Below are 12,555 nucleotides of genomic sequence, written 5' to 3'. Positions count from 1 at the left end.
GGTCGTGCCTGACAAACCTGATTGAATTTTTTGAAGAGGTGACTAAAGTAGTGGACAGGGGAATGTCAATGGATGTTATTTATATGGACTTCCAGAAGGCATTTGATAAGGTCAACATTAGAGACTGTTAGCTAAGATAGAAGCCCATGGAATTGAGGGAAAAGTACAGACTTGGTTAGGAAGTTGGCTGAGCGAAAGGTGACAGAGAGTAGGGATAATGGGTAGGTACTCACATTGGCAGGATGTGACTAGTGGAGTCCTGCAGGGACCTGTCTTGGGGCCTCAATTATTCACAATATTTATTAACGACTTAGATGAAGGCATAGAAAGTCTCATATCTAAGTTTGCCGATGACACAAAGATTGGTGGCATTGTAAGCAGTGTAGATGAAAACATAAAATTACAAAGCAATATTGATAGATTCGGTGAATGGGCAAAACTGTGGCAAATGGAATTCAATGTGGACAAATGTGAGGACATCCACTTTGGATCAAAAAAGGATAGAACAGGGTACTTTCTAAATGGTAAAAAGTTAATAACAGTGGATGTCCAAAGGGACTTAGGGGTTCAGGTACATAGATCATTGAAGTGTCATGAACAGGTGCAGAAAATAATCAAGAAGGCAAATGGAACGCTGGCCTTTATATCTAGAGGACGAGAGTACAAGGGGGCAGAAGTTATGCTGCAGCTATACAAAACCCTGGTTAAACCGCACCTGGAGTACTGGGAGCAGTTCTGGGCACCGCACCTTCGGAAGGACATATTGGCCTTGGAGGGAGTGCAGCGTAGGTTTACTAGAATGATACCCGGACTTCAAGGGTTAAGTTACGAGGAGAGATTACACACATTGGGGTTGTATTCTCTAGAGTTTACAAGGTTAAGGGGTGATCTGATCGAAGTTTATAAGATATTAAGGGGAACAGCTAGGATGGATAGAAAGAAACTATTTCCGCTGGTTAGGGATTCTAGGAGTAGGGGGCACAGTCTAAAAATTAGAGCCAGACCTTTCAGGAGCGAGATTAGAAAACATTTCTACACACAAAGGGTGGTAGAAGTTTGGAACTCTCTTCCGCACATGACAATTGATGCTAGCTTTTTGGCAACCAAAGGTATTAAGGGATATGGGCCAAAGGCAGGTATATGGAGTTAGATCACAGATCAGCCATGATCTTATCAAATGGCGAAGTAAGTACGAGGGGCTGAATGGCCTACTCCTGTTCCTATGTTCCTATGTTCCTGTCTTACATCCCAAATCACTTCACTACCAATGAATTACTTTTGAAGTGTAGTCACTGTTGTCCTGTAGGGAAACACATCAGCCCATTTGCACACAGCAAGGTCTCAAAAGCAGCAATGAGATAAGCAACCAATTAATCTGTTCTGATGGTGTTATTTGAGGGAGGAATATTGGCCAGGACACTTGACCGTGCGGAGCCTATTGGCCGTTTTGCACTACTGCCCAATGCAAATTACCCCCACTATTTTTATATGAGTACTAGCTGATCTACCATGGTGTGTTCACTAGAAAATCAGAAGTTATGAGGTTACGGGGGGTGCTGGGACATGGAAGCGAGGGAGGTTTGCACATCTCCACGAAAAGAATTTAGAAAGAAGTTCGCAAAGTGGTCAACCCATGGACAGTGAAATGTTTTTTTATTGATTCCTGGAAAATAAATGATTAGTCTTCCCTTTGTCCACTGAAAGTGGATGCATAAATAGATAGATAGATTGAGAGATAGATATAGATATAGATAGATAGATATCGACAAACAGACAATTAAATAAATAAATCTCTGCATGTATTATTTTTAATTCATTCTGAGAATATGGGCACCGCCAGCAAGACCGCATTTATTGCCCATCCCTAGTTGCCCTTGAGAAGAAGACTCCTTCTTGAACCGCTGCAGTCCGTGTGGTGAAGGTTCTCCCACAATACTGTTAGGTAGGGAGTTCCAGAATTTTGACCCAGGAATGATGGAAGAATGGCAATATATGTCCAAATTGGGATGGTATATGACTTGGGGAGGAATTGGAGAAAGTTAAAACATCATTGTACATTCAACAACAATCTACATTTATATGGCGCCTTGAACAGCATCCTAAGTGGCGGATTGGTCACCAAGCAGCAATCGGAGAAGGTGATGACCAAAGGTGTGATCAAAGAGATAAGTTTTCAAGAAGTTTCTGAGGGTGGCAAGAGATTTAGGAAAAGTATTTTTGAGTGCAGGGCAATGACAGCTTAAGGCTCTGCCACCAGTGGTGAGACAGAGGAATGGGTTGGCACACACAGCAGTCTAGATGCAGAGGATCTGAAGGCGTAAGCTGGCACATAAGGCTGGGGGAGGTTCAGAGTTGGGGTGGAGTGAGACCACGGAGGGGATTTGTAGGACAAGAATTTTGAAATCGCTTCACGAGGGGACAGGAAGCCAGTGGAGTTTGGTGAGGACTGAGTTGAAAGCTGATTGTAACTTTGCATGGAATGGCCGGTGACAGAGTTCTGGACCGTGCTGCTTAGTATAGGACATCAGGGGGGTGAAACTGGTCTTGGACGGTGGTGAATCGGCAATTTGTTTCACACTCGACTCAATTTTCTTTTCCACTGACTTCTAGACCAAGACAGAAATGGGAGAATGAAACATACATGTTAACAAAGTCAAAGTGTTAAAAGAAAGCAAGAACTGGCCTTTATGTAGCATCTTTCACAACCTCTGGATGTCCCAAAGCGTTTTATAGCCAATGAAGTACTTTTGAAGTGTAGTCACTGTTGTAATGTAAGAACATGGCAGCCCAACAAGCCAATCAATTGCTAGGGATGAGCAATAAATGCCAGTCTTGACAGCGACAGTAAGGTCCCACAAGCAGCAATGCAATAATGACCAGATAATCTGTTTTAGTGATGTGATTAGGGATAAATAATGGCAAGGACAGCGGGGGTGAACTCTCCTGCTCTTCTTCGAAATAGTGCCATGCGATCTTTTACGTCCACCTGAGTTACATTGAGTTACTTCGAAACTACAGCAAAGAAACAGGCCATTAAGCTCAACTCGTCTATGCTGGCATTTATGCTCCTCCCTCCCTACTTCATCTAACCCTATCTGCATATCCTTCTATTCCTTTCTCTCCCTCATGTGCTTATCCAGTTTCCTCTTAAATCCATCAATGCTATTTGCCTCAACTACTCCTTGAGGTAGCGTGTTCCACGTTCTTACCACTCTTTGGGTAAAGAAGTTTCTCCTGAATTCCCTATTCAATTTATTAGCGACTATTTTATATTTATGACCTCTAGTTTTGGACTCCCCCATAAATGGAAACATTTTCTATACGTCTACCCTATCAAACCCTTTCATTATCTTAAAGACCTCTATCAGATCACCCCTCAGCCTTCTCTTTTCAAGAGAAGGGAGCCCCAGCCTGTTCACCCTTTCCTGATAAATATATTCTCTCAGTTCTGGCACTATCCTTGTGAATCTTTTTTGCAACCTCTCCAATGCCTCTATATCCTTTCTATTATATGGAGACCACAACTGTGCACAATACTCCAAGTGTGGACTAACCAAGGTTCTATACAAGTTTAACATAACTTCTTTGCTTTTCAAGTCTATCCCTCTAGAAATGAACCCCAGTGTTTGATTTGCCTTTTTTATGACCTTATTAACCTGTGTCTCTACTTTTAGTGATTTGTGTATGTGTACCCCTAGATCCCTTTGCTCCTCTATCCCATTTAGCCTCTTATAATCCAAGCAGTATGTGGCCTTCTTATTCTTGCTACCAAAATGCACCACCTCACACTTATCTATAAAGAAATTCATTTGCTAATTATATGCAAGTTTATTAATATCCTCTTGCATTTTGACACATTCTTCTTTTGTTTTAATTACACCCCCCAATTTGGTATCATCTGCAAATTTCAAAATTGTACTTCCAATTCCCAAATTGTGAACAACAGTGGTCCCAGCAGGACACCACTTGGGAGGAAAGATGGGGCCTCGGTTTAACATCTCATCTGAAAGACGGCACATTCCGACAGTGCACCACTCCCTCTGTATTGCACTGGAGTGTCAGCCTAGATTTTAGGCTCAAATCTCTGGAGTGGGACTTGAACCCACAACCTTCTGAGTCAGAGGTGAGAGTGCTGCCCACTGAGCCACGTCTGACACCTGTTAGTGGGACCAGGTATCCCAATACCTTTATCGCTAATTGTGAAAACTCGGAGAAAGTTTGAGCTGTAAATGAAAACAAAACTACGCACTGCTCAGCTAAAATTCTTTGTTTGGATACATGTCCAATAAAATCTTACGTAAAACTCAGGGGCAATCTCAGTGTCCGGTGATTTTTTTTGTTAAGTTCCTCTCTCTCCACGGGATTCAAATCATGTTGTGTGATGCCACTAGGAAACTCCTATATATCCGTTATTTTAGTGAACATTTTCACCACAGATTCGCCACATCATTAAATCGTGCAGAGCGAACTCTTACACGAGCGTGTTAACACGTTTTGCCACTAGCATCACTCTGTCCTTTTGATTACTCTGGAATATTTGTGATTCCTTGATTTTCTTTTAATTCGCCACAAGCCAAACAGTTCCCTTCTTTTGATTCTTCTCTGACCCAAAGGGCCTCGAAGGGGGTCCTGTTTTTTTGCTGCCTTCCTTTGACTTTCCCAACTGCGTGCTAGAATTCGTCCTATAGCCGGCCGAGGATCAAGTAGCAGTTTCCTGGGAGCAGATCTGCGGCCTCTTCTCTCGGCCTGGGAAGAAGAATTGCACAGAAGGACTTCAGGATGGAGAAAATAATAAAAATGACTGCGCAAACCAAAAAAAAATCCCACATCAACAGGGAATCATTCCAATGCATCACTTCTTGGTCTCACTCCACCCTACCTCATCCAGTCCTACAGCCCTGCTTGTATCCTCCACTTTAACGCGAAGCTGTCATATCAGCAGGGAATTAGAAAGAGCAAGTTCTGGATTTCCACATTTGACTGCGCATGCATGCTCACCAGATCTTGTCTTCCATTTGCCCTGAAGTAACTCTGAGCCCTGTTAGCCTGGCCAATATTTCTTGAACAATTTCCGGATCAATAAGTCAAATAGCTTATTCAGTTTGATATCAAGATTGAGCAACTTGCGTGCAGTAAGAGTGTTACAGAGAGAAGACTGTGGTGCACAGAGACATATGTGCTGCATGACCAGAGCGTTGGAAGGTGATGGGATAGGTCTCAACTGGGAAAAGTCCACATTGGAAGGTCAAAGCTGAGATAGTGGGACTATGTAAGAGAAGACCTTAAGGCCTTAGAGAGGGTGGAGAGGAGATTTACTAGAATGGTACCAGGGATGTGAGACTTCAGTTATGTGGAGAATCTAGAGAAGCTGGGGCTGTTCCCCTCAGAACAGAGAAGGTTAAGGGGAAATTTAATAGAGGTGTTCAAAATCATGAAGGGTTTTGATAGAGTACATAGGGCGAAATTGTTTCCACTGGCATGAGCGCCAATAACCAGAGGACACAGATTTAAGGTAACTGGCAAAAGAACCAGAGGGGAGATGAGGATAAAGTTTTTTACACAACGAGTTATGATCTGGAATGCCCTGCCTGAAAGGGTTACGGAAGCAGATTCAATAGTAACTTTCAAAAGGGAATTGGAAAACAAAAAAAACCCACATCAACACGGAATCATTCAAATATTTACTGTCTCCATGACGCATCTTCATAATCCAATGTCAATAGTGACTGTGTACCAGAAGAGTCAGTGCTGTGATGCAACCTTGAAGTATAGGTGTCTTCTCATTTATTACCCGGCCAAGTAATTTCTTGCATGCAAGCAAGATTTTCTTATTTTTAAATTACACAAATAAGGGACAATTTTCTGAATGGAAAATGGAGCCGTCCCCAGCTAGCCACAGAGAAGTGATCCGTTTGATTGGTGCTCCTGCCACTGAACCTCCTCTGGCGCCCTGTGGTGGCAGTAACCACAGCAACTCGTTAAGGTTACATCGACAGCACCTCCCGGCCCTGGGACCTCTTACCACCTAGAATGACAAGAGCAGCAATGTGAGGGGAACACCATCGCCTCCACGTTCTCCTCGAAATCACACACCATTCTGACTTGGATATATACTGCCACTCCTTCATCGTCACTGGGTCAAGGTCCTGGAATTCCCCACCTAATGTCAACACCAGTAAGACTACGGCAGTTCAAGGAGAAGTCCCAGCAATTACTTCTTAGGGCAGCTAAGGTTGGGCAATAAATGCAGCCTTGCCAGCATTGCCCACATCTCCCACAGGTGAAGGTTTTCCACTTTCAAAAGGGAATTGGATATATACTTGAAAAGGAAAAATTTGCATTACTATGCTGAAAGAATGGGGGTGTGGCACTAATTGGATAGCTCTTTCAAAGAGCCAGCACAGACATGATGGGCTGAGTGGCCTCCATCTATACTGTATGATTCTATGATTCTAAGACCTGAAAAGAAGAATCAGGAGAATGGAAATGTCAATCACAACATTTATGAGGGAATTAGATAAATACTGTCTTTGTTAGACTGAGGAGTGATTTCATAAGATGCAAAAGGTTTATGAGAGAGAGCAGAGGCTACAGAATGTATTACCACAGTTAATGATTGAAGCAGAGACCACATCAGCATTTAAGAATAGGTTAGATTGGTGGTTGAAGGAAAGGGGGAGAAAGGGATATGAGAACAGAACAGACACATGAGATTAGAACTACTGTTCATGTGCACATTTGCCAAATCTCAAGGCAACTGATTGTTCCAGAGTCTCCAGATTAATCTCCTGGACACTGCTGTGAGCAGCCCAGTAGAAAAAACATAGGACCAAACGGCCTGTTTCCATGTTGTAAAACTTGTAGAAGAAATTTTAAACAATACGAGGAACGAACAGGGAGATGGGATTAAAGAAAAGAGCTCTGGTAGATGAAGAAATTCCAGCACAGACACAATGGGACAAATAGCTTCCTTCTGTTTCAAAGTTTCTTTGACTCTATAACTGGAGAGACAAGTGGAGATGACAGAGGAAAGAGCATGAAGGCTGGGTCTAGTATAATCTAGTTATGATAATCGACTGAATGAATAAAAAATAAAATTAATTCTTGGCATGTGGGCATCGCTGGCTGTCCTGATACAATTGAGTGGCTTGCTGGTCCATTTCAGAGGGCAGTTAAAAGTCAACTACGTTGGTGTGGGACTAGAATCACATATAGGCCAAACCAGGTAAGGACAGCAGGTTTCCTTCCCTAAAGGACATTAATAAACCAATTGGCTTTTTACAACAACCCGGGGGCTTCATGGTCACTTATACTGATACCAATATTTCTATTTCCAGATTTTTAAAAATCATTTTCAAATTCTCAAACTGCCATGGTGGGATTTAAAATTATGTTCGCTGGATTATTAGTCCAGGCCTCCGGCATACTAGTTCAGTAACATAACCACTACGCTACTGTACCCACCGCTGATGAGTTCACATTTAATGTTTAACTTTAAATAATGAATTGCCTACAGTAAACCTTTCCATGAATAGCAGGTGGGATATACTGCCATCTGGTGCAGGAAACAAACAATTGAACAGTTTCATGGAACAGCAGGAAGCAGAGAGACACAGCCTTGCTGTTCAAAGCAGGACAGAGAATGGATTAAGGCCTTTGCAGGCTTCTCAGTTATAGGAACATATAAACAGGAGTAGGCCATTTAGCCCCTTGAGCCTGTTCCGCCATTCAATGAGATCATGACTGATCTGTGACCTAACTCCATAAACCCGCCAGCTCCATCTCCCTTAATACCTTTGGTTAACAAAAATCTATCAATCTCGGATTGAAAATTAACAATTGAGCTAGCATCAATTGCCGTCTGCAGAAGAGAGTTCCAAACTTCTACCACTCTTTGCGTGTAGAAATGTTTCCTAACTTCACTCCTGAAAGTCTTGGCTCTAATTTTCAGGCTATGACCGCTAGTCCTAGACTCCCCAACCAGCGAAAATAGTTTCTCTCTATCTACCCTATCAGTTCCCCTTAATATCTTGAAAACTTCCATCGAATCACCCCTTAGTCTTCTAAATTCTAGGGAGTACAATCCTAGATTGTGTAATCTCTCCTCATAATTTAACCCTTGGAGTCTAGATATCATTCTAGTAAATCTACACTGGACTCCCTCCAAGGCCTTTATATCCTTCCTAAGGTGCGGTGCCAGAACTGAACACAGTATTTCAGGTGTGGTCTAACCATGGCTTGAGTTCTCAACCCAAGTTTGAGAATTTGAATTCAGTTTTAAAAAATACAAATGGCCTCCTTTTGTGCCTCAGCGGCATCGTCCAAAGACTTTTGTCAGATTCCACACACACGCTGACGATACCCAGCTCTACCTCACCACTGCCTCTTTCAAACCCTCCACTGCCTCTGTGCTGTCAGATTGCTTGTTCAATATCCAGTCCTGGATGAGCCAAAATTTCCTCCAATTAAGCATTAGGAAGACTGAAGCCATCATCTTCAGCCCCGACCACAAACTCTGTTCCCTAGCCACCAATTCCATCCTTCTCCCTGACCACTGTCTCATGCTGAATCAGACTGTTCACAACCTCATCGTTCTATTTGACTCTGAGCTGAGCTTCCGACCCCATATCCTCTCCATCACAAAGACCGCCTACTTCCACCTCCATAACATCGACCATCTACGCCACTGCCTCAGCTCATCTGCTGCTGAAACCCTCATCCATGCTTTTGTATGTCCAGTCTTCAGCATTACAATACTCTCCTGACTAGCCTTCCATCTTCCACCCTCCATAAACTTGAGCTCATCCAAAACTCTGCTGACTGTCTCCTAACTCGCACCAAGTCCCATTCAGCCATCACTCCTGTGCTCGCTGACCTACATTGGCTCCCAGTCCGGCAATGCCTCAGTTTTAAAATGCTCATCTTTGTGTTCAAGTCCCTGCATGTCCTCGCCCCTCCCTATCTCTGTAATCTCCTCCAGCCCTACAACCCTCCGAGAACTCGATGTTTCTCCAACCCTGGCCCCTTGTACATCCCGAGCTTCCTTCACCCCTCCACTGGCGGCCATGTCTTCAGCCACCTAGGCCCTAAGCTCTGGAAATCCCTCCCTAAATCTCTTCACCTGTCCACCTCTCTCTCCTCCTTTAAGACGCTCCTTAACACCTACTTCTTCGACCAAACTTTTGGTCACCTGTCCTAAGATGGCTCAGTGTCAATTTTTGTCTGAATATGCTCCTGTGAAAGGTTTTGGGATGTTTTGCTATGTTAAAGGTCTTATACAAATGCAAGTTGTTGTTGCTGTTCTTCTTCTTGTTGTTGTTGTTGTTGTTGTAGACAGCCAAACTGCTCCATGTTGTTCAGAGATGGTTATGGTGAGCAGGTTCATTCTAGAGTTAATCTGCTCTATGTTATTCCGAGGTGTCCCAGTGGAGGACACAGGTATAAAAACATGCTACAAGGACTACCGAACCCCACCCGGTAAAAGATTCTAATCCACTGCACCACCCAAATTTGATTTTATTACTGAACAGTTTCCTGCTCTCTCCTCCCCCAACCTCAACAGTTCCTTGAGCCCTCCCTAAACCAGTGCCCCCATGATTTTAGAATCATAGAATCATAGAAGTTTACAACATGGAAACAGGCCCTTCGGCCCAACATGTCCATGTCGCCCAGTTTATACCACTAAGCTAGTCCCAATTGCCTGCACTTGGCCCATATCCCTCTTTACCCATCTTACCCATGTAACTGTCCAAATGCTTTTTAAAAGACAAAATTTTACCCACCTCTACTACTGCCTCTGGCAGCTCGTTCCAGACACTCACCACCCTTTGAGTGAAAAAATTGCCCCTCTGGACCCTTTTGTATCTCTCCCCTCTCACCTTAAATCTATGCCCCCTCGTTATAGACTCCCCTACCTTTGGGAAAAGATTTTGACTATCTACCTTATCTATGCCCCTCATTATTTTATAGACTTCTATAAGATCACCCCTAAACCTCCTACTCTCCAGGGAAAAAAGTCTCAGTCTATCCAACCTCTCCCTATAAGTCCCTGTACGTAGACAGTGAGTGTTGGCAAGCTTTTTGACCGTGCCACCATAGTTGAGACCAATCCTGTCCCACAGGCCATTCACACACATGCACACTTGCAGCAAGTCATTGGATACCGATCACAAAATCATAGAAATGGCAGCAGAGGGAGGCCATTCGGTCCACTGGGCCTGTGTTCACCAGTGAGAATCCTGGTCAATTTGCCCCCTCTCCTGTCCTTCAGTACTGAGTGGTACTGAGCCCAATTGTAGAGCCTCTACTGCCACCTTGACTTAGATGAGATGACTCAGTGAAGACTAGGCACCCTCTTCCTGGTCTGCATGACTCTCACTGGTCTATCACTGATATGGTACCATAAGGCTGCAAGGACTATTGTTGAGGTGGGTGTTGTACTTATAGCCAGCAGATGTCACTGTCATTCCCAGTAATGCAGTATCCTGTGTGTACATTTAACCTACAAATGTCCCTTGTCCCTTCACTGTAAGATTAGTGATTTCAGCTTCATACTGACTGGTGGTGTAAATCCAGAGTCAGAGCCCGACCTGATTCTGGAGTAAAGCAGATTGAGACTCCCTACTCTTACTGCTTCAATTTGAATACGCATACGGTATACATCCAGTGCATTGTCAAAATTTTGTTTGCAAACTGCTCAGCGGGGGGGTCTGGCACTCTTTGTAAACATACTTGACTGGGCCAAAACTGACTGCAAATAAATTACTCGCTTAACTTTTAAATTCCTGATCATGTTGCCGTTTTGAGCCTGACGTGAACGGCAATGCAGCACTGGAGGACGTCGTCTTGGCTGTGCTTTGCCAAGTCGGCTAAATCTGGAATTCAACCCCAAATCCATGGCTGGACAAGAGATAATGATAATAATGATGTTATACCTCTTTAACATAGAATGTATCATTTTATAATATAGGTCTATTACTGTTGTATAATACATACAACAGTAATAGACCTTATAACACAGAATATGTTTTATAAAATGCAAATGAGTAAATATAATATGCACAGAATGGAGGCATCTTATAAGAAAGAAAGAACCTACATTTATATAGCGCCTTTCACAACCTCAGGATGTCCCAAAGCCCTTCACAGCCAATGAATTACTTTTGAAGTGTAGTCACTGTTGTTTTGTAGGCAAACATGGCAGCCAATTTGTGCACAGCAAGGTCCCACACACAGCAATGAGATAAGTGCACAGATAATCTGTTTTTTGGGGTGTTGATCAAGGAAGGAATTTTGGCCAGAATACTGGGAGAACTTCCATGCTCTTCTTCGAATATTGCAATAGGATCTTTTATATCCACCTGAACAGGCAGACGGAACCTCGGTTTAACAACTCATCCAAAAAACAGTACCTCAGACAATGCAGCACTCCCTCAGTACTACAATGAAGTATCAGCTTAGTACGTGCTCAGGTCCCTAGAGTGGGCTTGAAGAAAGACAATTTGTAATACTTTCTTAATGACGAGAGATTGTGGAGGAACAAAGGGATTCTGGAGTCCAGGTACACAAAACACTAAAAGCTAGTACACAGGTCGAAAAAGTAATCAAAAAGGCTAATGGAATGTTGAACTTTATCTCAAGGGGGTTAGAATACAAAGGGGAGGAATATATGCTTCAGTTGTACAGAGCCTTGGTCAGGCCCCAACTGGAATGTTGCGTTCAGCTCTGGGCATCGTACCTCAGGAAGGATGTATTGGCCTTGAATGTGGTGTAGATTCAACAGACTGATACCAGGGTTTAAATGGTTAAATAATGAGGCCAGGTTGTATAAACAGCTTGTGTTCCCTTGAGTATAGAAGGTTGAGGGGTGGTTTAATCAGTGTTGAAAATGATAAAAGGATTCAATAGGGTAGATACAGAGAAACTATTTCTCTGTAGGGGGCGGGGTCAGGTGAGGGGACATTTAGAAATCTAATCAGAAAAGTCAAGGCGACAGAGTAGTGTAGTGATTGGTTAAAGATAAGCTGAGTGAGGCAGGAAGGGCCAGCGAGTTTACCAATAATAGTGCAACAACAAGTAAGGTCAAAGCAGGAAAAAATGGTAAAAAGTTAAAATTAAAGGCTCTTTATCTGAATGCACGGAGCATTCATAACAAGATAGATGAATTAGTTGCACAAATAGAAATATATGGGTTTGATCTAATACCCATTACAGAAACACGGTTGCAAAGAGACCAAGGTTGGGAACTAAATATTCCAGGGTACATGACATTTCGAAAAGACAGGCAGAATGGAAAAGGAGGGGGTGTAGTCCTAATAATAAAGGATGACATAAGTACAGTGGTGAGAAAGGATCTTGGCTCGGAAGATCAGGAAGTAGAATCAATATGGGTGGAAATAAGAAATAACAAGGGGCAGAAAACACTGGTGGGAGTAGTTTATAGGCCTCATAATAGCACCAATACCATTGGACAGAGTATTAATCATGAACTAATAGGAGCTTGTAACAAATGTAATGCAGTAATCGTGGGGGACTTTAATCTTCATATAGACTGGG

This window comes from Heptranchias perlo, chromosome 5, assembly GCF_035084215.1.
Source record: "Heptranchias perlo isolate sHepPer1 chromosome 5, sHepPer1.hap1, whole genome shotgun sequence".
Lineage (NCBI taxonomy): Eukaryota > Metazoa > Chordata > Chondrichthyes > Hexanchiformes > Hexanchidae > Heptranchias > Heptranchias perlo.
The sequence above is the reverse complement of the archived record's forward strand: the minus strand, read 5'-3'. Positions refer to the sequence as shown.